The sequence below is a fragment of the Hetaerina americana genome, unplaced genomic scaffold (genome assembly GCF_022747635.1).
Source record: "Hetaerina americana unplaced genomic scaffold, ioHetAmer1.1.p SCAF_5, whole genome shotgun sequence".
Taxonomy (NCBI): Eukaryota; Metazoa; Arthropoda; class Insecta; order Odonata; family Calopterygidae; genus Hetaerina; species Hetaerina americana.
The window spans coordinates 88,198,928-88,225,963 of NW_027287095.1; the positions used below are offsets into that span (position 1 = coordinate 88,198,928).

At 41.6% G+C, this 27,036-nt stretch overlaps 1 protein-coding gene across 1 annotated transcript in view; it reads left to right on the top strand.

Annotated features, from left to right (window-relative positions):
• Nucleotides 1–27,036, top strand: part of LOC139694276 (bicaudal D-related protein homolog) — a 329,317-nt gene that overhangs the window by 290,438 nt on the left and 11,843 nt on the right. The gene's annotated exons all lie outside the window — the stretch shown is intronic.

Here is a 27,036-nt window from a genome sequence, read left to right on the forward strand (position 1 = left end):
CATACATTTTATACTGATTCTCACTATAAAAAATGTTCCTATTCCTTACCTCGCGGACAGATTTTAGACTATTTTAGAAAAATGTAATTAGTATCCCCTATTGGTCCGCAAGACAGCTTGCACCGACTTTCGAATTATGTGTCCGTTTCGAAATTTAATTAGGAAAGGAATGTAATGATTTCTCTCTCTCTCTCTCTCTCTCTCTCTGCTTAACTACTAATCCCCTTATCGCCCATCATGCCCATTTTCTTTCCGGTAGCAGATTCACTTCTCCTCCCCAATGATGGCGGTCAGTTTAGGTTGTCGATTTATAGCAGTTAAATCTTTAAGCTTCCCGAATCATCGAAATTAATTTCCTCTTGGCTTAATAGACGCGCGAGTTTTAATTTAGGGTGACGGGAGTCCTTTTGGTGAACTTTAGAAGGATATTTTAATTTAATATCCTCCTCAAACAACTAAGAATCCGGCGGGAAGATTACCTTCCACTCAGGACCCATCACTCTTGGTGTGTTTAACTGCTGGTATACTAGTAAAAAAATCTGCAAATCCACAATGCACTATTTATTAGCACACGGCCGTGGTTTAGCTGCTACGAAATATCATCAGGTTGGTGGTATGTTTACTATTCCTTGCATATATGGAGAAATTTCAGAGAGTTAAGTCTGACAAAGTGTCCTACAACTGTTGGCATATGAAATCTGCTATGTTCAGTCGACGTGCATGACGAGTAAGATTTAAAAACAATTTCCAATTCATAAAACTCATTGCCTATTAGTATACCATATTGAAATAATGAGGCAAGAACTAAAAGAAGAATATGGCAGGTATTCAATGCACGCTTTTTCTTCTGAAATCTTGTCAGCTGTTCGCTACATCGTTATTCTCCCGCGTGTGCAAACAAATCCGGAAGTCCTCCCGCGGCATATTGCAGTGCATTGCATCTTTCTGGGTTTAGCGATTTTAAGCAAACAGTTTCCGTCACGAACTCGAATCACTTAACGTGAGTGAGGGTATCAGTACACATACACATACATACGCGTATACCCTCAAGTTCCATTCTAGGAAATCTCTCATTGAAGTTACTTCGGACGATGATGATGTTCCATGTCGAAAACCGGGAAATTCAAAGCGGAGATTTCACAGGATTTTTCCTGCCGCTCGTAAATGTCTCTCGCTTGATAAAAGAAGACGATTTTCCTATCGCAGCCTCCTCGATGGTTTTCTCCCCTAAGCATTACGTGTTCTTGTAATATGGACTCACGCCTCGCCGTGACTCCTTCATCCCCGAGGGAGGAGAAAGGATGAAGTTGGTCTGCCGACGCACTGGCGTTACGTATGCAATTAGATCACCCCGCTGCGGAGGCCCACTGAAGAGAGGAGAGGAAGAGACCGAGAGGGAAGGCGCGCACTTTCCGTCGGCAGCAAAAAAAATAAACAAAGAATGATTCAGCACCACCGTGCGAGTCACGCGCGTCGCACCTCGAAATTAATTCAACCGCGTGGATTGGTGAACACTCCGGTGCCGTGTCGCGCACCCACCTCCCTCACCCACTCCTTGACCTCTGAAAGTAGCCAACGGGTCTCTCTCCCCACGGGACTGCAACGAAGGAATGGGTGCGCCCCACGGGGCGGTTTGGAAAGCCTGGAAGGGTGCCACACGACCCCGCTGGATCGATAATTCATTCTAACGTTTAGAAAGTCTCCACAACTGCACCTCCTCGCTGGTAATGTATTGGTACTTGCGAGCATTTACAGGGCTCTTCGTTTATCTTGATTCGCTGAGTGGAAGAGGAATTATTTCGCCCAACATTAGATGAGCCACGCGGAAGGTAAATCAACCATCCGCACTTGGCAATGTTTCCGGGACCCCATCACGAAACGCAGTTCACGAATAAGTGAAGATTGAGAGAACAGGAGATTCTTCCGGAGCCTTAACCTGGATGTCGAGGATAAAATTTCTTGTATTCCGTAGATTTGCAAGGCATTATATTTTGAATGTTTACGAAATAGTGGTAGTAGCAGCAGTAGTTTTGAGGGGAGGCGACCCACAGCTGATGTCATTTTCGCCAAAGGGGATGGACAGGAAAGAATGAAGGGTGGAGAGAGAAACCCGGCGTCGGAATTAACCTACTCTTAACGAAAGGCGCCAAGGGGTCCCCAGCTCGTATATTTATGCTTCGCCCAACAAACCACAATCCAGCATCCTACTCTACAACAAACCCCTCTTGATCTCTGTGTACTTCCTTCCTCCCTTCATACCATCCAACGTCCCTATCCTATTCCCACCCCTTCCTCGTTTGCCTAACATTCTCCACTCTATTACAGTCTTCAATAGTCCACCTACCGATCAATATGCCTTCATCCATTTTCCAGTCTCCTTAGGCTTTCTCCCAACAAACCCCTCTCCTCCCCTTCCATTATAAGTACTTCGTTTGTTTTCCTATCTGTTCACTTCACCTCAACACTCACCTCTCAAAAGTCTCCAATCTACGCCTATCATCATGCTTTAGTGACCATTTTTCTTCACGGTTCCATAACAAGGCTCCATTTCAAAGTTTTGACGAGCTTTTTCTTCACATCCTAACTCAACGTCCCTGTCATCAACTCTCTCCTGGTGAAAGCTTCTTTTACTAAAGCAATTCTTCTTCTTATGTCCCAAATGCATAGAGAATGTTGAGCCGAAACAATTCCGAGATAGATAAAAATGTTCCATTTGCTTTAGTATAAGGATAATTGTGAAAATTATCAGGTAAAGTTCTATTCCTGGTCAAATATGACCTCTGGAACCAATGACGTACAATAAGAGTCGGGCGCATAATCGTTATTCGTCATCATATCATCATTCCCACCTCCACCGCTGCCTTTCAGAAAAACGGAACATTTAAACTGCCATGATTCCCTTGCTTTTTTTAACCGAAGCAGCTTCATCCATATTAAAAAGACTTCGTACTTTTCCACATCTTTAAATATGAGGAAACCTACAATGTCTTCTTAGTATGGGTAATAAATACTTCCACGAAGTGAAGCCTGGAACAGTAGAATATAGAAGCAGCTTTAATTTTCCGCTGGTGACCGGATTAAATTTCAGCCAACGAAGTTCCCGTTGATCTAAATATGGGTCCCCAACGTAGGTATTGTTTGGTTTAGAAGTATGGGGACAACTGCGGGTAGATGTCTTTTACTACGGGTTCCTCAGGGCCACTTCGAATCGAGGGCGCTACGGTTTTTTCCCGGTCACGGCCGCGTAGGTGTGGTTGTCCGTTTTCTCGTGATCCTTCCATAAATCGCTCCTAATTACGCGAAGTTTACCCGGCTCACCGACGGTTAACCAACCTTTCGTTATGAGGCAGGAAAAAAGGAGCTGGTGAGGATAGAAGTGACCAATTTCTTATACTCACCTATTTCATACCATCGGCCCCTATTAGATATTTTGGTCTCGTTCTCTCTGAAACTTAATTTAACTTTTTGACACATTGAAGACGTGCGGAGTTGTGGGTGCAACCGATCTTCGGAGGAATACTTATTCTTCACTCATCGATTGAACGGTCTGAGGTGGACCTCCGAATGAGAATCAATGCATAAGTTGTCACCTCCTTCCAACCGGAATAAGAGGAAGGTGAGTTGGTGGGGAAGTGAGAATTCGCAAGGGGTTGGGTGACCCATAGGGAAACGGGAGATCGGAAACAAGCTACTGAATCATTAGAATGCGTTTCATCTGTACCTCAGGATAAATTGCAGGGTTGACTCTATGGCAAGGAGACGAATATTTTCATCCAGAAAATTGCCTCATAAAGTCTCCTATCCGCTGTCATTATGGTCGTCTAACGAAATGCATAGAGAAGGAAGTAACTCCTTCCTTCTCTTCCTTGAAAAAGGTGGCTTGAACCACCGAAAATTCGAAAACAGTGAGTTTCTTTTCTTTTTTGTGTGCTTCTGTGTTTTTGTCTTTGTCCGCTAGTGCTGAATTTATATACATTGTTATTCTACACATCCATGATACTTTCACATAAGTAGTGTTAAATATATATATATATATTTATTTATTTATATATTTATTTAAATGTGTGTGTACATATATGTGTATGTGTGTATGTATATACATGTATTAATACATATACACTCGTATATTTGTGTGTTTACATATTTATATATATATATATATATATACACACACATATATATATATATATATAAACCATAAACACAATAATCAACCCGAAGGTCGGTTTGGTAGGTGATGGTAGAGATCACCCAGTACTAAGCCCTATACGGCGTGTGAAAATTCACACATCAGGGTAGGGGGGCCAGTTCCTTTCCCTGTGCCGGTTATGGTTTCCCAGGAAGACCTGGTACCCGAAAAAAATCGCTTTAGCTTACATATATATAATGTAAACGGAGACGCGAGATATCGCTAGCAAACAAAGCCACTAGGAGAAGGAACTTAGTTCCTTCTGTCCTTAAGGAAGGTGGTTTACCCACCAAAGATTCGGAAAACGAATGAGCGTGCCTCTCTGTGCTTTTGTTCGCTGGCACTATCTCCCTTCTCCGTTTACATTATATTCACATCCGTGAGACTTTCCTTAAAGATATATATATATATGTATATATATATATATATATATATATATATATATATATATATATATATATATATTTATTTATTTATTTATTTATTTATATATATATATATAGAGATGTTTCCAAGAAGGGTTGAGGCGGAGGAGGAGAGGAGATGGCTTTCCATGGATGACCGAAAGGGGTCGCGTCCAAGTGGGAGCCACCCTCGATGAGTCAGCCGCGCCAACAAGGGGGCGGATGGCCTCCTCGAGTAACCGTCGCTCACACCTCCCACGCGCATCTCTCTCGGCCCCTCTCCCCCCTCCCCCCGGCCTCCTCCCCTGCCGGAAGATATCCGCGAGCACGCAACACAATCATTCACTGCTGAGTTCGAGAAAACAGTGCAACTAGCACCGCGCAATTAGCGAGAGAGAGAGAGATAGAGGGAAAGGGGGTGGGTGGATCCTCGTGGGTCGGCCGAGCGGGGAAAAGGGAGATACATCCGCGAGAATGGTGCTCAATTTATGCTCCAATGGGTTCTCGCCGAGAAAGATATATTCACGAGCCGTGTGGCTCGTTCGAAAAAATATCTCAATTTCCTGAAAAACAAAGAATCTTACCTAAAATTCCGAAAATGGTCGTGTATATCCGTTTCCGACGCATTTCTTCTTAGTATCACATATCGAGAGGGCCGTTTTCCCATATTATTCACATTCCCCGTCCTCGAAGGTCGCTCAAGGTCTACTTGAAGATTCTTCCTCATAAACTTGAACATCCATCCCACAATTTAAATGTGCGAATCAATGATAAGTGTTGGTTACATCGTTTATAGTGATGTATGTATATATATATATATATATATATATATATATATATATATATATATATACTATATATATATATATATATATATATATAATATCTTCGAAATGGAACGCTCTTCGGCGACGCACAAATATTTAAAAAACAGATTTAGATATTTAGAATATAGAAACACAAAGAAAGGGCACTCACAATTTGTTATTTTACGTTTCGACAGCACGGCTGTCGTCTTCAGAATCTGAAGACGACAGCCGTGCTGTCGAAACGTAAAATAACAAATTGTGAGTGTCCTTTCGTTGTGTTTCTATATTCTAAATATCTAAATCTGTTTTTTAAATATATATATATATATTATTTTTTGGTAATCTACCGGTTAAGGTAGGTTTTTGGATGGATACAGCTACTAAATAAATATTTTGTGATTCCTAACAAAATGCAAAATCCAGTATCCTACTCTACATCAGACCATATATATAATATAATGTGCATGCTTACACACAAAATTTTGCGGGCAACCATTTCCCCGGGGAGGAATGATTGACCTCAGAAAACTGTTTCTTTGTGGAATGAATCGGTATGATGAGGAATCGTAGGTTTGGCACGATAATTGAATGAAATCTTGATAATTATGTAGGTAGGATGCAGTTTTGCCATATGGCCATCTTCAATTATGTATTATTTGTGTCAAAATGTTGAGAAAGATGAAAAGTTAAATATATGTGAACTAAGCTTAATGGAGGATTAAAGTTTTCGCGGTCCACCACGCGCACGCATCAGATCACAGTAAAAGCGCAGCGCTTGATTAAGTAGAATACCACGGTGTCACTTCAATGATTGGTGGGTCTAAACTTTTAGATTGGATTCCGTTTCCCAACTTAACATTTTTGCTGTAAAATTCTATTCTGGTTGGCGAAAAAACAATTCCCCATGAGAATCCTTCCATCACGGAGGAGAAAATTCTGGAAAGCGCAGCGGTCCTCAAACGTTTCCAGCAGAAGCGGCAAAGAAATTGAGTCTTTGGGATCCAATGCTCTCTTTCCCCTCACAAATCTACTTTCCTTGCGACGTAATTTCTATCACTCCCTAAGGCTATTATTTTGTTCCTTTCCGAAAAAGATACAAATGAACCGTTCGCGCTTGTTTCCCAGGCGCTTTCCTCGCCTTCTCCGGCGTCTTTTCCACCACCCACCACCACTTTCAAGACAGCTTCGCGCTCGTGTCCTTCGCGGACTACGTGGCCCGCGCCGAAGTTCGCAGACGGGAGGGAACGGCAATTTCTCCTCATTGTATCCTCAGATAGCGAGCGTAGAGCCCGTGAAGGGGACGGATGCGCTCCCTGCACTTTATTGCGGTCACCAGGAGCGTCCCTTGGGAAGGGAGGGGATTTTGAATCACAGCAGCATTCTACGGCTCCAAGTCTCTTACGAAGTTTTTTTCCCTCTCGCGTTGATCGTCGGATGACGCGCATGCGCCCTATCGTACCTCGTCGTCCCTTCGCTTTCGCCCTTTCCCTCCCTCCCCCCCCCCCCACGCCAAAAACTCCCGACCTTCGGGACGAACTGCTTCCGTCTCCTCCCGGGTGTACACTCCGCGAGTTGAATCCGCTCATGTCCCCTCATTGCCCGCCTCCAGCAATACGAAGTTATCCCCTGGACGCTGGAGGATGGATACGTGTGGATAGATAACGTCTTTATTCGGACGAAATTGAGACCATAAGGTCCCTCTTTCCATTTAAACCTTCGTCAAGTACATCACAATAACGAAAGAAAATATAAAGCGATACAAGTGAAAAAGAAAAGAATGGTAAAGTGCATTTATGTAATAAAAGAAACAAGATGTAATTTTGTGGGGAAACCTAGGGAGTTCAGGCACGAAGGCCCTAGTAAAACCCCGACTAGGGGGCTCTTTATGTCGTCCTCGCCGCCACTGAAGACGTGTATGGAATTGGGGATAAAGTAATGACTGAAAAAATCACCGCATCCTACCATTTGGGGTAGGTTTTCGATGGTAACAGAGACTAGCCGCTGCCGCAATTCTAAGCCCCGCATAATACGAAACTAAACACCGTTACACCCTACTCCACATCAAACCAATCTAATCAACTCCGCCACCTTCCATTCCTCCCAACATGCCTTTGCCCTTTTTATACGTATATTTAGTGCCCTGAGAGCCACCCCTAGGGTGTGTGATAGGGGATGATTACCACACCAGACTATCCTTGACCCAAAACACCTTTTACTCCCAGCGCCGTCGGACAAACATTATTTTATTAGGATCCCTTATCGTTCGTGGGACAAATGACGTCTTAAAAATATCTATTCTGCACTTTATCTCTCGAATTTTATTGGCATGATCTTTCCTGCCGTAATAAGATGGGCCTAATAAAACATTTTCAAGATCACATTGCTAAAGAGAATTTATGCGAGAGATTTAATCTGTAATTAAACATTCACTTCGTGAGTGATTCCTAGCCTAGATCCTCTATTAATTTTGATACGCCACCCGGTTTGTCATAACAACCTCTCACAAATCTAGCTCAACTGCGCTGCACACGCGTTCCATTTCGGTAATCAATCCAGCTTCGTGAGTATCCCATATACTGGTGGCATATTCTAAATGAGGCCTAATTGGCGAAAGGTAACATTCCTCTTCGAACTTTTCATCACATTTCCCCAACACTCTTCTAATAAATTCTATTTTTTATTAGCTTGTCCGCATATTCCTCGCATGTTTCACCCAGGAGAGGTCGTCAGTGAGGGTAACGCCCAAATATTTAATCGAGTCTACACTTTCTATTTCGGAGTTCCTGATTTGTCCTCCCTCCACCTCGCTCATCCACCGTTCCTGCGGTATCTGAAATTCTACAAACTCTCTCCTCCCCTTACGTGCCTGGAACTTCTTCTTTTGTCTCCCTTTCTGTCTTATTTATATTTTCGATTCTTCTCCACAACCACAGCTCAAAATCATAGTGCCAATACAAGCGCCATTTCCACCAATAGAATTTTCATTCACTAGGCTGGTTTCGTTGCGAAGCATCGTTATCAAGTGACGCTTAATGAAAATGTTGCACCTTGCCACTCAAATCGCGCATAGCGGAGTTCACTCAAACGTAAGAGCGCGAGGGTGATAGCAGTCCAGGAGAGGATGGAGTTGGGAAGGGAGCGAGGAGTGTTGGCGTCACGGAGCAAATAGACAGGGAACATTCGAAGCAATCAGGTGCAAGAAAAACTAGCGGAAAGAATTGCTGCAGATTGCCCCTGCCTCGTTGCTCCCTCACCTCAACCCCCAACACCCCTTCCCCGCCCCTATTCCCTTCAGGAATGGCAACTTTTCCTCCCAATCCTACATACATACTACTAACTAACTACATACATACGCATATATATATAGGGATATATATATATATATATATAATTTAATAAACATAAATAATGAATTTTGGCCATTCCAATGACGGATTTGTGAGCTGGTTCATTGTCTTGATGAAACAACACTTTCTTCTTAGCCAAATGCGGCCGATTTTGCTTGATTTATTCGCTCAAACGTTGCAATCAGTTCGAATAATACTCGCCGTAGATAGTGTTTCCTTTTTCAAGATAGTCAATGAAAATTATCCCACGCGCATCCCAATAAACCGACGCCATGACCTCGCCTGCAGATGAAACGGTCCTCGCCTTCTTTGGAGCCGGTTCCCCCTTTTGAATTCATTGTTTTGATTATTCTTTTTCTCGGGTGTGAAGTAGTGGACTCATGTTTCATCCATGGTTATGAGGTGGTGCAAAAATTCTACTTTGTTGCTGTGAAACTTTGCTAAGCAGCCAATGGAAACATCTTCACGACACTGGTTTTGCTCGAGTGTGAGCAAACGCGGCACCCATACAGCTTTCTAATGTCCAAATTTTCAGTTAATATGCAATGTACCGCACTTGTTGAAGTGCCTACTATGTCTGCTAGCTCGCTAGATCACTTTGAGTCGACGATCATCGAGTATCACTTTGCGGAATTTCTTCAGCGATCTCCCTTTGCTAGCTTATATAAACACAATCTCTTATTTATGCAATTAATGGATGAAGGAAATTTTTAAATAATGTCTCAACAAATAGCTTTTCTGAAGAAAACCGAATTGTTGTATCTCTCGAATAAAAGTAATCATACCAAATTTCGTAATAAAGAGTTGGATTGCAAAAAATCTACCAGGTATTGCATAAGTGATTTTCCTTGGCATTTAGAAGAAAGTCACTATTTCGCCAAGGAATTGCCATGCGCACTTTCAATAACTGCATCAGAATGGTTTTTATGTGCGTACCATTCATTTCAAACCTTTTTTTTCATTTGCTGCGACTTTGGTTTCTTCAGTTCATATTTTTTATATCAGCCAGCAGAATGCTGCTCGAGTTCATGCTGAGCACGCTCAAAAAATACCCCACGTGACCATTTCATGGGAGTGAGTGAAAGTCTAATTGTTTCCGTGCTTCATGCGAACATACGTACCGCATTAGCAGCGGAAAAATTGATTTTATTATGTTATAACGCATTTTCTTGGGGAGCCGAATTTTAAATGCGACAATCGTATCGTGGAGGGAGTGTCTCATTCCCAATGAAAATCACGTAACACCAAGCATTACGAATTAATGCACTCCGTCTGTCCAGGAACAACGAAACGCACTACTAGAAAGCATAAAGGCAGAATCACGGGAGCCTCCCTTCCCGTCTTTTCTGCCGTACATTTCTTACCCTTACCACTAGAAAGAAGTCATAATGGCTTCTATATCCCATATATATATATATATATATATATATATATATATATATATATATATATATATTGGGTGCGATGCAAAAATGAACAGTAATGAATCGTTCTTCAATTAACCCGCGAGGGTCAGGTCAGAGTTTTATCCCTCTCTCATTGGAAAAATCATAAAGTTTTTAATCAATTCGTTTTCATTAAGAGTGAAATCACAAATCAATGCATAAATGTCCCGCGTATCCAAGGCTCCTTGGTTGACAGTACGTTAGCAATGATGGAGTACACTTGAATATACGAGTATCTGGTTAGAATAAAAACCCAGTAACTTTGGTTTTCCTCATGATTTCAACTTTTAAACAGCCACCCGTGCGATGTGCATACTATCTGCAACCTGAAGAGAGCTCAATAGAACTTTAATTAGCATTCCAAAGAGCAAAGGTTCACTTCCGAACGATGGGCTCATTGGTGCTTTTCCCCGAGGAGAAGCCAATCTCAACGCGGGCTTAATGAGGAGGCCCGTGGCGCTAATGAACCCCTCCCCCCATACTGTGAAGCACCCCTCATGGAAAGTTCAGCTTTCGTCTCCTTTTAAGTAAATGGCAAGAGCTACTTAGTTTTTTTTTTTAAAGTCTTCGAATGGGTTCGCCCAGCGAGAGTCGGATGAGAATGCTAACAATCCTGGAAGTTGGGCTTCCCTCCAAGAGATTGAAAGTGTTCTCCGTCCATTTGCGTTGATTATTTACCCTCACCCCAAGGGAAAGAAATACCACGACTCCCATTTCGACTTCGACTCACCTTCGCTAAGAAAAAAGTTTGGAAAGTGAGGCGAAAAGCATGTGAGCAGAAATGCATCCATCCTTGCCGCGAATAAGTGTTTCAAAGACGGAGAATGACTCTTCGCGCACATTCCACGACAAATTTCCTTTTCGTTTCGGAGAGAAGTTTGGGAACGGCAGGCAAGAATATTCGAATGGTTTTTCGACTAATGAGATGAACAATGCGATTCTATTTCCAAGGAAACTGAGGTGTATATCCTTCAATTTCTTCTTCTCCCCGAGCATCGCGTCGTTTTCCCTCGACTTCCCCCCCCTCCCCCCTTCCCTACCCAAACCATCATTGGCACACCCGTCCGCTGCAGAGGAGCGCAGCAAACAGAGCGTGTTTTTTGTTGTTTCTCCCGTTGGAACAGCGGCGACAAACGCCCTCCTTTCGGTTCCGACGCGTCACAAACACACGCAATGAAAGGGGGCCTTTTCCGTCATTTCCTCCGCCTGCGTGCGCCCCAGTTAACTGCGGAGCGAAATACGAGTTTCACGGTCAAGGGCGAAGGAGATGGCTTCCATTTCCATGTTTACCCCCTCGTGGAAGAAAGTGATTTTTTTCGAAATGGACACTTTGATAGAGCGATAGTTTTGTGTTGACCCTGAAAAAACTTCCCTCCCGCGTCACGGTGTCATAGTTTCCCTTTTTTAAACGAACGTCAGAGTAAGCTGTCGACGTACGTGTTCCTGAATAATTCACGGAGAAGATTACTTTCATAAACTCTGTTTTCGCTATTGAGGGATCAAAAATACCAGTTATTGAACCAACATATTCTTTCGATCGATTGCAATCTCAAAACGTCAGAGAATCATAAATAATATATAAACTGCCAATCACAGCCATCAGCCCGAGGCTCGGTTCGATATGCGAGGGCGAATCTCGTGTAGTACGAGTACTGAGCCAAACGGTGTGAGAAACACACACATCAGAGTGATTAGCAAGCCGGGTCCTTTCCCAAGGAGGCCTGGTACTACCCGAAAAGTCGCACCGCTTCGGTGAAGCTGAGGGTGCCCATAGGCACCACCCGGAACCGAACCCAGACCCACTGGACAGTTCTCCCAGTTCCACAGGACCCAGTTCTCTACCCACTATTAAGTCCCCATGTTTTTTAAGTACATTAATATTATTTGGAGTCTTAGCTGATCAGTTAATTTTTTAAATTACGGGTTCTTAATGAAACACTAAATTATTGACGCTTCGCTTACATCTAGCGTCACTGGGAGTCATTTAAGTAAGTTCGCTGTTCGACAAAGAAATATTTCATTTTTTACATTCGATTACTCGAAATATTTTTGTTTCAAATTAAGATGGCTCATTTAAACTTGAGGAAGAAGTAATCAGTTTATACTAATGGCCGAGAAAGGACTTAAGGCACGGTGTAGAATTTTCCTATCAGAACGAGTATGAAACAATTCTGAGATGCAATGGACGTATTTTCTGCAAACAAATCTCCCCCTTGGTGCTGGGATGATAACCTGCACAATTACTCGTATGGCATAATATATAACTGAATCATAACCTTCATACAAATGGATAATATTCGATTACTAGGATATTATGACTCAGTTTCATATAAATAGAGAACAATGTATGCATGTTCGAGTACATTACTCCAAAATTAATATTATATTATTAGTTATACCTGATTATTAATATCTGAATAAAACATATTCACTGTAACATTCAAAATAGACAACCTAACCATTCTCATGCGTATCATATGTTAATATGTTGTGTCATTTAAATGTATATATATATGTGTACATTATATATATATATATATATATATATATATATATATATATATATATATATACAATGTATGCATGTATATTGCGGAAAAATTAATATTATATTATTAGTTATACCCAATTATTAATTTCTGAATAAAACAAATTCACTGTCACTTCTCATGAGTATAAAATGTCAATGTATGTAACCAATTCATTCCCCCGTTCCAGTTAAATGTTAAACAAAGAAGCATATTCTTCATGCTCTTTGCAACTTACCCCTGCAAAAAGTATTTAGTGATTGGCTAAAAATCTCTTTCGTGTCTACTCGTGATAATAGGGCATTAAATTAAAAGAATAGGCCATTTCCAGTATCCAAAATAATATTCAATGTGAAATGATTCAACTTGAATCTTAAATGCAAGGGTGAATCTGCTGGTGGTCAGAAATTCGATCGGCAGTTCGGTGCAGTGCAATTTCTGAGTACACTAATCACAATTACTTGATAATTATTGAGTCATCAAATAAACTTTTCAGAATATCGGTATCGCGTGCATTGATGCTCCCGTTTTAAACACCCTTGAACCACTTCTTCGGCGTTCAAATGCATTCATATTAAAAGACATGAGCAAGGCCTTTTACGACGGACACGTTTCAGATTGAAACATTGAAAAATCGAGGTGGAAGTAGCGTGATCGGTGGCGAGACAAGGCCTTCGCGTCCCGGTCGGAGAGAGGAACCCGAAGCAGTCTGCGACCTTGAGTGAAAGAAAGATTTGACTGACCATCACTCTCGGAGCTCGGACGAACATTTTTTCCGATTTTATGGAATTTCTGTGGTCCTTCAAACGAAAGAGTGAGTTTTTATTTATTGAAACTCAAGGTCCATAGTTTTAATAATTAGCACAAGCTGCGGAGGCCATGAAGAAGTATTTTCTTAGACGAGACAAGGGGAGTAGAATAGGGGAAAAAGAGTGTAATCCTTGGTTGTTTACGAATGCTTTTTTGAAATTTTTTTCTGCTGAAAAACTCCAATTTTTAATTAAATTAGGATATGGTATGTGATGGCTTAGCACACAAAAAGTGATTCCGTTTGCATTGCAAAAATATATCATTTCAAATGCTGCCATTAATTGAATGGGATTAATGCGTCAATACTGTGTATACCATTTCGATATCGTGATAAAATGTTTAAAATACAAATATTCAAAAATAAATTTATTGGGATAATGACAAATAAAACGAGCTGAGTCATTTTTAAATGTTGCCCGCCGGGGAAGAGGTTCCCCAGAGATCTTCCGTCTACATCAAGCATTCCAGTGGTCCAGTTTCTTTTCGAAATTTACCCCACAAACAAGGACGCCTCTCCTTTTCTACACCTGTCATTCTAAATGCACACAACTGACGATTTCACACTGACGTCACGCTCTAATATACACAGACCAATATAAAACCGCGATAAACATCACTAACTTCCGTTTCAGCGCAACATAAAAGCAAACTAAAAATGAAAAATTGGAAAATGGAATGGGAAAATGATTCCCATTGTTCCACCGAACATTTCACGAAATATAATCTGGAATGATATCGATATATCGAAAGACCAACGCCATTTAACAATTCCAATTAACACATTCCGAGCATGCATCTGTTGATTTTTTTCTTTGTTCCATTTGTGCTAGCACTATGCATAACTTTTTTCAAACGAGCGATATAATTCTTAATCTAATTATCCGAGATAGGAAGTCAAAACTCTCCTGTCTAAAAAGTACACACATAATTTTGAACGATAAAATAATGAAATAGCATGAAGAAGAGCAAGCGATTGTTTCCTAATTTTAATGTTTTATGTCTTACTAAATTTATTCGGTTATTATTGAGAATCCTAAATGAAAAATAAATAAGAAAATTCCGCCTGTATTGTAATATTAAGTCTGACTATTACTCAATTATCGCATAAAATATAAGCGTAATAGGGCAAGAAATATGTTTTTATTGCTTTCTCTACTGAAGCATTAAATCATTCTTTTGACTAACCTCTGCAAAGGTAAGCAGATAAACTTGTAAATGGAACCTCAGTAGCCAACGACGACATACATTGTGCCATGGCAGCCATAGGGTTATATCCCGATAATTTCCGGACGCATGGATGGCTAGCACGTGACTACTGAGTTGAATTCCTTGCCCTGTTATTCAATCGACACTTGCACGTAAAGCTTAACCAGTCGTGAGCGCTTTCGAAAGAAGAGCAAAATGGTCGGAGACCCCCTAACGAATTAGCCATGATTATGTCCGCAAACGCGTCAAAAAGCCATGTCTGCGTCTTTCCCCCCCTCCTTCAACTGCGCCGCACCTAATTCCCCATTACGCTCGAAAATAGACCCATGGAAGCCCCTCGTGGAACCGGGAAGCAGGGGAACACACGGACCCGACGCAAGCAACATTGAGCGCCCCTAAAGGGAAGAAAGAGGCCCACCCACGGCCGTCGTCCCCACAAAATACGTCAGCGTCGCCACACGTGGGAATCGGCGCGCTGCTCCAAAGGGGGTCGGGAGCCCTCGGTCTGGTTCCCCGGGGTGTCCCCGCCCGAAATCGCATTGGGGTACGACGATGATAATTCGCCGGTGGTCGCGGTCATACCCTCCCGCCTTTCGGAGACGGCCCCTTTCGCTCCTTTTCTGTTGCGGAGATAAGTCCCCGTCTTACGTGTCGTCGCTTGAACCTAGGAAATATTATTGTACGTGTCGGGGATGGCGCTTATCCAATTGTGTTATCCTAAGGTAGACCTACTCAAGACTCTTCATGAGAATCCATTGAAAATGGCCACCGTTAACAGTGAACCCCACGGGTTTCTGTGGTAACTGTGAGAGATTTTTCTCTGTGAATTTCCTCAGCTAGTCTCGACTCGATTTCCAGTAAGTAAAGTATTTGTCGAAACATAGCAAATCTTCCAAATTTAATCTACATTATGACTGTCTCTAGTTAATCACGATTCAAAAGTGTGCGAATTTACGAAGAACGATGATTGAATTCCGAGCCGTATTTTTGTGGATGTTTGGCTAAAATCTGAACAAGTATTTTTTGACTGATAACTTTTTTAAAGAGAACCGTTTGCGATACTCACTAATTTATTTTCATTTCAATGATGAGTCAAAATTAATTGGACAGCCAATGACATCATTTCCTCCGGCCTCCAAGGTAACTCATAAAAAGCAACAGAATGATATGCTACTACGAATATTCGCGATAAAATTAATCTTTGTCGTAAAACATTAATTAAGTTGAGGCAAACATTGCTCCTTTCTATGCTGTCTAGAGAAGTGAAAACGCAGTTTCAACTGCAGTGAAAACTCTTTTCAAGGCAACACCATCTACGTTTTGTCAAACTAATCCAATTCTTATTGGCTTCATCCACAAGGACAAGCTATCCTTTTTAAGGCAGAATTCTCTCATTTTTCGTAAAATAAGAATCCTTTACAAATTGTGGGTTCTCTCTCCCTCTCTGTCTTTGAAATTCTGTTTGAGGACTACCTCCGTGCAATTGAAACAATGGAATCGGGTAAAGAAACAGAGTCATGGATTAATCTACCTGAGTGTTTTCCTTCAAGGATATTTTGGAGTGGTTTTAATGCTGCGGAATGATTGAATAAAAGTAAGTTTTCGAAAATACATGCTGCTTCTTTGGCAAACGGCGCGGCGCGACTTTCTACATGATCTAGGCGATTCCGAGCTCTTATCCATCGGGAAGACACATTACAGCCACTGAAAGGGAAGCGAACGAAATAGTGTGACCCCTGCCGGATTAAAAAGAGAAACCCAAGACTCTCGCTATTCTCCTTCTTTAAGATTTCTCCGACTGCGTGGAAAAATCGCGATAAAAGAATTGGATCAGCGCAGGTTCTAATCGGATAGGCAGTCGCCGCCGAATGTATTCCCAAAACATTTTTTGCCTATACTTTGAAGTCTTCTCGCTTTTAAATGGGCGCGGGAGAGTTTGTAAGGGAAAAAGACTCACTTTTAAAAATGAAACTTTTAATATATTTGATAAATAAAATATAATTAGACATCAAGTATATTTCAAAGACTTGATTTCACGGATACCCGTCTAATTTTTCATAAAAAATGATTACAAGCCCATTGTGCCCGCGCCTTAGGATATAATTATATGAGATCAATCTTCTGGCCATGTTATTCCCAACCGTAGGCATAGGAGTAATTAGTAACATATTTTTATCCGACCAAAGGTCGGGTACTTTTCAGACTACCCTCGTATGTAATCTACTAATTAGCTGGGCAGGCTTATAGAACGGCTCCCGAAAACTATTACTCATATTCTTAGAGTTACAAAATAAATTCTCATCACTTAAATGTTACGAAATTGAACTTATCTTCTGGTTCTTCGAACTTTCTACTCTCTTTGAAGAATTCAGAACTTCTAATCGTCCCCGCACTTACCAAGCATTCTTCTTGCTTAAACCTTCAGCATCCCACTACTTCTCTGCGACCCTACATCCACTGCTCCTGCTCCATTCAAAATTAGCCGCGTTCTCTATCATATTTAGCACTTCTCAGATTATCTTCGTCTGCCCGAGTAGGAATATCCAAGCAGGAGCAATCCAAATCCAGTTTATTTCCTCCACTCTCTTCCGTATCTAAATTTCGTAAGCCTCCTACCCATGAGCATTTGGTCACTATGGACCGTTAGATTAGTTGAACACTAGAATCCACGCTCGAGTTGTATGACGTCCTAGATCGGGTGACGGGAGAGGGTTTATTTGTTTTCGCTGAGCAACCGAAGGTTTCCCAGCTAAGCTTGGTTCCCGAACACTAAATATCTTGGAATTAACTGAGGGAATGCATGAGAGTTAAGCGGATTAAAATACGGGACCTCCTCCAATTAGTAGCACGGGGTATTCAATAGACAGGTCAAGTTTACACAACGCTCTTCAAAATAAGGATAAAATGAAAAGCTTCCCTCCCGGATAGGATGTGCAACTAAAATTATATCAGGAGAAACTCTACAGCAATCAATTCTTTCTTATCGCCGTAGTTCAGACAATTGCTTCAAATAGTTCATATTATATCATCCACACGATCCAAACCACTTTCCCAAATCGGTGGAAGAAAATAAGTTCTTCAAGAAACAAACTAAGATCATTATGCATCTACTTAACTTCCTGAAGAATTTAACCTTACTCTTAATTTTCGCAATTCCATTGCAGAATTACGTAAAGTGAATCTGAGCCCCACTTTTTGGATCCCCATGCTTACGTTTTTTCCGTAATATCCGTCCACCCGTTCGACAAAAAAAATTTTCCATCAATCTCACAAATATCCTTAAATCTCTCGTATTATATGCACGGCCCGGGGGTATACTTTCGAACTAGGAAGCGCCATAGGTGGCAACAAACTCCCACTGGCGGCACAGCCTCAACTTCTAATTTCTAAGGAACATTAGTAGGATGTGTGCGGACCGAAATGTTTTTGAAATCCCTACTTTCTTTGCAAACATTCAGTCTCCAAACCGCAATTTAACGTTCATCGGCGGTAACTCGAAGAAAACTTGCGCTCCGTCAACTTGATTAGTCAGGCGTTGAAGTCACCTCGATCAGATGCGACTGCTAAAATTGCAAGTTTCGTGGGTGAAAAAGGAAATTTATTCAAGTCTGACATCACTTCAGTCGAAACGGCAAATAAGCCAAATCAGGTAATTTCAAATCAGATTCAACACTACGACGTATCACACTCTAATAAAACGTATTCCTTAATGATTACAAATATATACAGGGTTCGTCCGGAAATAAGTGTACTGATTTTTTCCCATCGCTCCAGGCGCGCCCAGCACCGCTCTGACGGGCTGCGATTGGAGGGGGGTATGCTGGCAAGCGACGCTGAAAAAGGCAGTCGGCTCTGAGCTGTGGTGTAGTGAGGAGCTCTGTTAACGCGAACCTCCACGCTCGACCCACGTCACGAAACGCGATGCCGAAGTTTTTGGAGCATCGTTATTCCATCAAATTTGCGGTAAAGCTTGGGAAATCGTCTACCGAAACTGTCGGTTTGATTAACCAGGCTTACGGGGAGTCAGCCATGTCCAGAAACATGATCTTTCGGTGGCACAAGATGTTCGTGGAGGGCAGAGAAGAGGTCGACGACGAACCACGGCCTGGACGCCCATCAACGACACTCACCGACGAAAATGTGCAAAAAGTTCGCGATGTACTGAACTCTGATCGTCGTCATAGTGTTTGGATGATAGCAGAGCAGTGTAATGTGCCAAAAACAATAGTGCACGAGATTATTAGGGAGCAATTACAGATGCGAAAAATTTGTGCAAAGTTGGTGCCGAAAGTGCTCAGTGATGATCAAAGACTCAATCGTTTGGAAATCGCGACACAACTTGCGGATCACTGCAAAAATGATCCACATTTTTTAGAGAACGTTGTTTCGGGTGACGAGACGTGGATCTTTGAGTACGACCCGGAGTCGAAGAGACAAAGTGCGGAGTGGCACACCCCATCATCACCCCGTCAAAAGAAAGCTCGCATGAGCAAATCTCGGATCAAGGCGATGCTCATTGTCTTTTTTGACAAAAGGGGAGTCGTCCACTACGAATTTGTACCTGAACGACAAACTGTAAATGCTGCATTTTACGTCCAAGTACTCGACAGGCTTCGAAAACGAGTCGTCCGCGTCCGGCCAGCGATCAAAAACATCTGGCGGCTGCATCACGACAATGCGCCGTCTCACACCGCGCTTGTCGTGTCGGACTTCTTGGCCAAGCACGGCGTGGCAACGCTGCCGCACCCGCCCTACAGCCCGGACTTGGCACCACCGGACTTCTTTCTGTTCCCGAAGATAAAGAGGAGTTTGAAAGGAACGCGATACGGGACTTTGGACGCCGTCAAAGAGGCCGTGACGACGTGTCTTCGAGAGGTTCCCGATGATGCCTTCGCGGGAGCGTTCCAGGAATGGGAACGCCGCTGGAACAAGTGTATCGACTCACAAGGGTCCTATTTTGAGGAATATTAGCTTAAGATATGTAAAAGTGTAATAAATTTTTTTTCCTGAGCTCAGTACACTTATTTTCCGGACGAACCCTGTATATATATATATATATATATATATATATATATATATATATATATATAATATACATACATACACACGCATATATATATATATAATATACATACATACACACGCATATATATATATATATATATATATATATATATATATATACATTGTACACGTGTACATATAATGCATGTATGTTTACGTGTGTATATATGCATGCATAATTTCTTCTTATAATGGTACCTATAATGCATTCTGGAAAAAATCCATAAAGGCTATTCATGCTGTATTTGGTAAAGATTTTATGCCACCAAGTTTAGACACTAAAAGGAATTATGACGATGATGGGAATAGCTTAGGCCAGGCATACATATTCCAATGTAACTTCATAAGGGTTTTGAAAAACGCGGGAGGAAGGGCATTAATGAATTAATTTGTAGTTTTGATGAGATAGGAATTTGTCCTGAATATTTCGTCATATAATATGTAGTTCGTTGTATAATAGCTCGAATAGTTCCCATCTTAAAAAGGGGAAAGACAGCCGGCAGAAAGGCATGTGAGAACTATTTAACGATAAGCTTCATTTTTCTTACAGCTAAATTTGTACTTAGGATCATCAATAAGAGGATGGACCGGTGGGTATATGATTATTAAAGGGATTACCAGTTTAAGTTTAGAATGGGTAGATACACGCATGATGCCATAGCAGTAATGAAGTCACCAATAGAAAGGAAAGTCGAGTACAATTAGGATGTATTTGTTTTTTCATTAGATATCGAGAAATCGTTCAATTTTATGAATTGAGTAGAATTAATAAACATATTACAGATGATAGGAGTAGATCGGAGAGATGGGTGACTTATCCGTAACTTGTACACGTATCAACCTGTTCAGCTGCGTGTGGTGGATGGAGTCGGGATGGCCAGCGTTAGGAAAAGGAGTAAAACAGAGATGTCCATTGTCACCCGTGATTTTCAACCTATGAGTGAAGGGCATGATATAAACGGCAAGGGAGGAGCTCGAGATGAATGGAAGATGGAGTTAATTCATAAAATCCATTAGGTGTGGGGATTTCGACTCCCCGAATGATTCCGATTTTCTGTCCACGAGATATCGCGACACAGTTGGGAGTCACCGGGAGAAGGAATGCCACGAGTCCTACATGAGAATGAATGAAGAATAAACACGGTGCCTTCTCGCGTCATTTCGATTCTCAAACCATGCTATTCGCTTAATTCGATATCTCCGCGCAAGAGCGATGATCTCACCCGCGGATAATTGGAGATGAGTCGGACGCGGAGGAAAGTAGGAGGAGCGGTGAGGGTGGGTGATGTGGCGAATGGGGACGAAGGTGCGGAGCGGGGAGCGGCTCGCGAGGTGAAATTCCCATCCAAAGCGTATGCCACACGCAAGGTTATTACTCCCTTCAGGGTGCAGTGTCGACGAGGTCCTTTTCCAGCACCCTGAGTCGCTAACTTCTACGTGAAGAGAGAGTGGGAGTCCGTGCAATCCTAAACAAGTTGTGAGGTAGAAGTGAAACTACGGTAGAGGCCAGCCACAGCAACCATGCCATTTTAAGGGAAATGCTGTGTATTTTAGAAAATTATTATAAGAATCGAGATCCGTTTAAGTTCTTGCAAAATAAGTAAGTTTTTGTATTTAAAGACGTTAGCATGTGTAATGAGGTCAGCGTCAGTAAAGTCCCATGGACAAAGATGAGTGTACCAAAATACATGTACACCAAACATTAATGTACCTTTTGGGAGAAATAACTACTAAGTACACCATCTGCGTTTCATACTAGAAATGCATGAGTAAACTTTCTGTCAGGGTATATTGAGAAAAATATAAAATACACTCGGATTTTTCGACTAAAAATGACTGATAAGACATATTTGTTTCCTAAAGATAATTACATGATTACTTGAACAATCGAAATGTGTATTGCTATCGCCATCTTTCTATTCGGCATTTTTTTACATTTGTAAAGGTGCGGCTCATTTTTTATCGTATTTTTTGTAGTCTGAAGAAGTTTTTCATTTCTGTACATTCTTTCCCACTCAAACTGCTTCATCACCTATTTCTTTCTTGGTGGTTGAGTCCATCGAGATTCCAAACCTTACGACAAAGTCGATTTTCGCTCGAAGGCATTTTCCCTTATAACGAAGCGCCGAATCCACCCTAAAGAGTAGTTTGGACACCAAACATTATTTTAGTTTAGTATGGCATGGAAGAAGGTATTTCTGTCCGAATTTCATGGATGAAAGTTACCTGTGAAATGAGAAATCAGCAAATGTTTTTGCATTGTCGGAGTGTATCGGTTTTTCCAACATCACTCGTAATTTGATCGGGATTATATTTCTAGTAGGAACACATTTTTAGGTCTTTAATTCTGTTGGGCTACGAAATATTTGTATGATTTTCAATATTTTTATTGGCAGGAGATGCAGCATAATTTACATGGTTTCTATTTCTCACGTTACATGGGATTTTCATCCCTAATCTTGCAACATTGCTGAGGAAGTCAACTATCATACTTCTGATTTTCTCCTTTATAATTAATACATTTTACAGTGCCCCCCAAACACTTTCATTACGTGCGTAAACGAAGGTGGTTAAGCGTATCGATGGAACCTACTCGTCTGCTCTTCGCGAAGCAGTTATGGAGAGCGGATATCGCGGTTTTAGGTGCGAGTGGAAACATGAGCTCCAGAGAGAATAACTGCCACGCAAAAGAGTTTTCTTTCGCAGATTCCTTCACTCAGCCGGTGATGAGATAGGAACGCGGAAACCACGACTCGATTGAAAAAAATTCAACAATAAAGGCAATGCCTCTAGGTGAACTTGCACGGGGTCTGTCCTGCAATTTTTCTTAAAAGAGTGTTCTCTGAAAAAAACTATTACCTTGAAGCAGAATACTACACACGCGTTTAAATCCATGTTTCGAACATGTAGAAGATGGATTGTTTTTTTTTATGTTAGCTAGGTAGAAAATACGGGTGTTTCATCCCATTTAAGTTCCCACTTAACGCAGCGAACTCGGCCAATTTTGAAATTTATACTCTTCAGATCTGCTATGCTTATCATTCTTCACTTTCAAGATTTTCGTAACAGGTAAACGCGGAATTTATGCATTGTATGGCACGTTTCTCAACTCCTGAACATCTTAACTCTTCTAGCAATTAACAGTAGATGTTTGACAACGACATCTTACATCACTTCCTAATATCATCTCTTTACGTGCCTTCCTCACTGAGGAGGGGTTCACGTAAAGTAGTGCAATCATCACACCAACGTTCCGAAATGATAATATTAACCAGGAAACAACAACTACCAGCATTAATGATTTTCGATCCGAAGATTGGTAACTCCACCCTTCCGTCCTTTTCCACTGTAATAGGCTGTATGACTCACAGAGGTCCCCGAAAGCATTACCAATACATCCATCAGGACTACCAATTTCTTCATTCCTTTGTCAAAAATATCTATTTTTTCTATCCCCATTCTCACTACTCCAACCTTTGGAAGCTCAATTTTATCACTTCATTCTGCAATTTTCCCAATCGTTTCCGAATTATGCCTACTCCTTTAGTCTTGTTATATATTCACATATTTTTAAACGAGCAGTTGCTGTTCCTCAATTCCGATCCATTCTGAAAATGGAATACATAACTCGGAGAAAAATGGAATCGAGGCCCTGATTATAAGTGGATCCCATCCCTCTAAACTTTTCGAGCTCACTTACATTTTATTCTCAGCTATAATGGCGATAAATGCACGCCTCGACACCGCAACTTTGGACGTGCCTCCGAACAATACACTGCGAAATGAGGCTGACGGCAGTTTGCAGCAGCGTTCGTTTTAGTTGTTCCGAAATCCTTGACCTTAGGGAACAATCGCGCCGCGCTAGTCAATTTCCGAGAGGCGGCCTCGCTGAATAGATGGAAAGAAAGAAGGAAGGAACGAAAACGCGGAGTTTAGCGCGAAGGCGGATCCGGAGGGAACGGGTTTGCTGTCGCCATCACCCTTTCGCGACCTTTCTGAACAGCAACCACCCACCCATCGCAGTGACTCACACCTCTTGCGGGTGAAGTCAGCGGATGAAGTGGGCTCGATATCTTAAACGATCGAATGCGAGATGCCCTGTTAGTGGGGCTCTAAAACTTCGGCTGCCTTCTAATGGAAGGCTAAAGAAGGGATTTGAATAGTTTTAAGAACTGACCAGGAGGAAAGCACCTCCTCTAGTATCCAAGACGCGCTGGACTTTTCCGCTCCGTCAATTACTATTACGAATAGCCCCAACAAAACTCGGAATCCAGGAAAGCGATTGTCTTCTCAAGAAAGCGATTTGGATACCGTAAAAAAATATGGCAACATACATGTAAGTAATAATGCGAAATGTTTATTATCTATCGCCTCTCCCTGATCTCTCGTGACCGGTTCAATCTGCTCAGGCACGAGCCAAAATCAAAACTAAACGCAGTTTGAGGCGAGCTCGACAATGGGCGCCTTTTGGAATGAAACTCATGAAACTTCCATGATGATTCTCCAAGAGTCCATTGTTCCAAATTAATTTCCACAGTAATAAAGTTTCGCCTAATCAGCTTTCATGTCCCAGACATTTTCCCCGCGGTAGATTAAGAAAATAAGATTTGGACGATTGAAGCAAAATATTTCACCCTACACATATTCAGTTTCCCGCAACCCTCAATCTTTAATTCCATAATATCGGATCATTTTCTTGTACATCACACCACACATGCACGTGCATCTTACATCAGTATTCAAACTCAAAATCAAGTGAAGGCCAATGTTTCATTAATGTCCGATTTTATATTTCTGCCTCATCAGAGGCGAATCCAGAGACATTCTTGGATACACCTTAAATATGTTAAATTTTTTTTGCGATGACAGTGCGTCTGCATATCTGAATCTCCTATATTTTCACTAACTAGCGACCGGGTGCCTCTTCCCTTCCTAAACCCAAACTGATCATCCCCTAAGTAATCATTTGCCCTACTCTCTATCCTTTTGTTTATGATCCTGAGAACCACTTTAGCTGCGTGTGATATCAAACTTATTTTTCTGCAGTCCTCACATGAAGTCGCCTTTACCTTTTTCGGAATAGCAACTAACACTGATCTCACAAAGTCTTCCGGCCAGATTCCTTCCTCATAAATACTACGAATCACCCCATATAGCTTCTTCCTCCCGCATTTTCCTATACATGTCAGTAGTTCCGCGGGAATGTTATCCACCCCCACGGCCTTATTTAGTTTCATCTCCCTTAATGCCCTTTCTATCTCATTGTCTAGTATGCCTGGACCTAAGCTATCTTCCTCTACGTCATTTTCTTTTTCAATGTCTAACATTGTTCGCCTAAGTTCTTCACCATACAGTTCTTTTATATATTCCTTCCATCTCTCTTGGATCTTTCCGGTGTCACCTATTATCTTACCCGACATATCTCTAAACGTTTGCCCAGATCTTCCCTTCTTACTTCCCAATAATGATTCAACCTTACTGTTTAGCGCACCAATTCCCCCTTCCCTCTTCCCTTGGGCTTTTTGGGTCGTACATGTGAAGGCGGTGTGCGCCTACCGCCGCCTATCCATCCGACCCATAGTAATTTCATTACCGCACCACTTTTTGAAACGTGCTTTGGCGTTGCGAGCCCCGCGTCACCCGTTTGATCGGCAGGTGACTTGGGTCAGAGCGCGAGTGACGGACGGGGCAGTGAGTCCTGTCCGCCGATCAGGTGGGGAAACCAGCTCACGTGACGGCGAAGTTAGCACAGGAGGGAGGAAAGATTCCCAGAGCAAAGGAATGAGAGGAGACCACCTCGGGACCTTCGCTTCCTCTCGCGAATGCAGCAGCTTCTCTTCTGCTCATTTTACTTTTAATTTTCCCAAATTTTCCTTCAGGATTCCCATCGCTGGAAAAGACCTGTTTTCGACTCAGTCGATGAAATCATTTTCAAAGAAGTCACCTTTGAATGTCTTCCTTTCGAAATATTAGAGCATATTAGATTTCGGAGTCTCATACCTTTTCCTTCTCCGCATATGCCTCTTCCACTAACGCAGTCCATTTTCACTCTATTCTTATGTGCTTCCGAGAATACTGGTTCATATAAAAGGTTCAATTTATTTATCCAAGCATCATCTTACGTCGTGCATTTAGCGGAAACGCGAAGGAAATATTCACTTTAGTCAGTCACAGGACGAATCAAGACCTCGAAATATTCCATGATTAAAATGTATACGCTGACTACTGTCACAAGTTGTGTTTTCGTCGTTATTTATAACACTTCTTAATACTTCAATGTGACGCATGCTACGACTACACTTCGCAATAAGATCGAAGGAGTATGGAAATCAATCAACAAGAAAGGTGGCTCTCATTTCTTACAGACAGTTACGTGTGGTCCTACGCCAAATTGGAAGTCTTCTGACTGGGATGAAATCGAAAATGTCTTGCCAAAGTTGACATAGTCGGTATTTTGTTGAAAAGGTCATTATATTTATATTTTCATTGTTCTCGAGCTCCGGAGTTCATTGTGATTCCATAGGGTGCAAGGCATCGGGGAATCAGGACCTCGATCTTTACAGAATGGCGGAAACGGCACTATCAAAGGTATCGGGATGGTACAATGGCAAATGGACTTGCTCCCACCCGCGTTCGAATCCCGGAGGAGAGGAGAATTTCCTATGGTATCCTGCCTTGGAGTGCTATGTAGAGAGCAGTTCAAGTGGATTAATTTTCATTGGAAATTCTAAAATCTGGACATGTGGATAAACTAAGGTTCTGGAGGCAGCTTTCAAAGAAAATGTTGAGTTCAGTGATAAATGGTGATATTTTCATTAGAATGCTACGGACTTGAAATGCTTATAACTACAATCAAACTCCAGATAATTTAAAATACGAAAATTCGAAAAAACCAAAGTCTCCCTTCGATTTCGGAGGAAATAGAATTGGATGAAGAATTTAAGGGGGTCAATACAGAAATAATGATAATAAATTATTATTTATCCATGAATTTATCAGGTGAGTAGGTGCGTAAGAATATATTGAAACGAATAGCTTCATAACCAAAAATAGCAAGCGTAACCATAAGATTCAAAATTTCATTTTAAAATTAATGGAAGACATCAGCTCGAAACTCGCTGACACTCTAAAAACGTTCACATTACAGCAATTTTTTTAGCTTAGGTTTGAATATGCGTAAACTGTATATATGGAACGGCAAGAGCCTTTCAGACATAAATTGTAGGAGAATAGT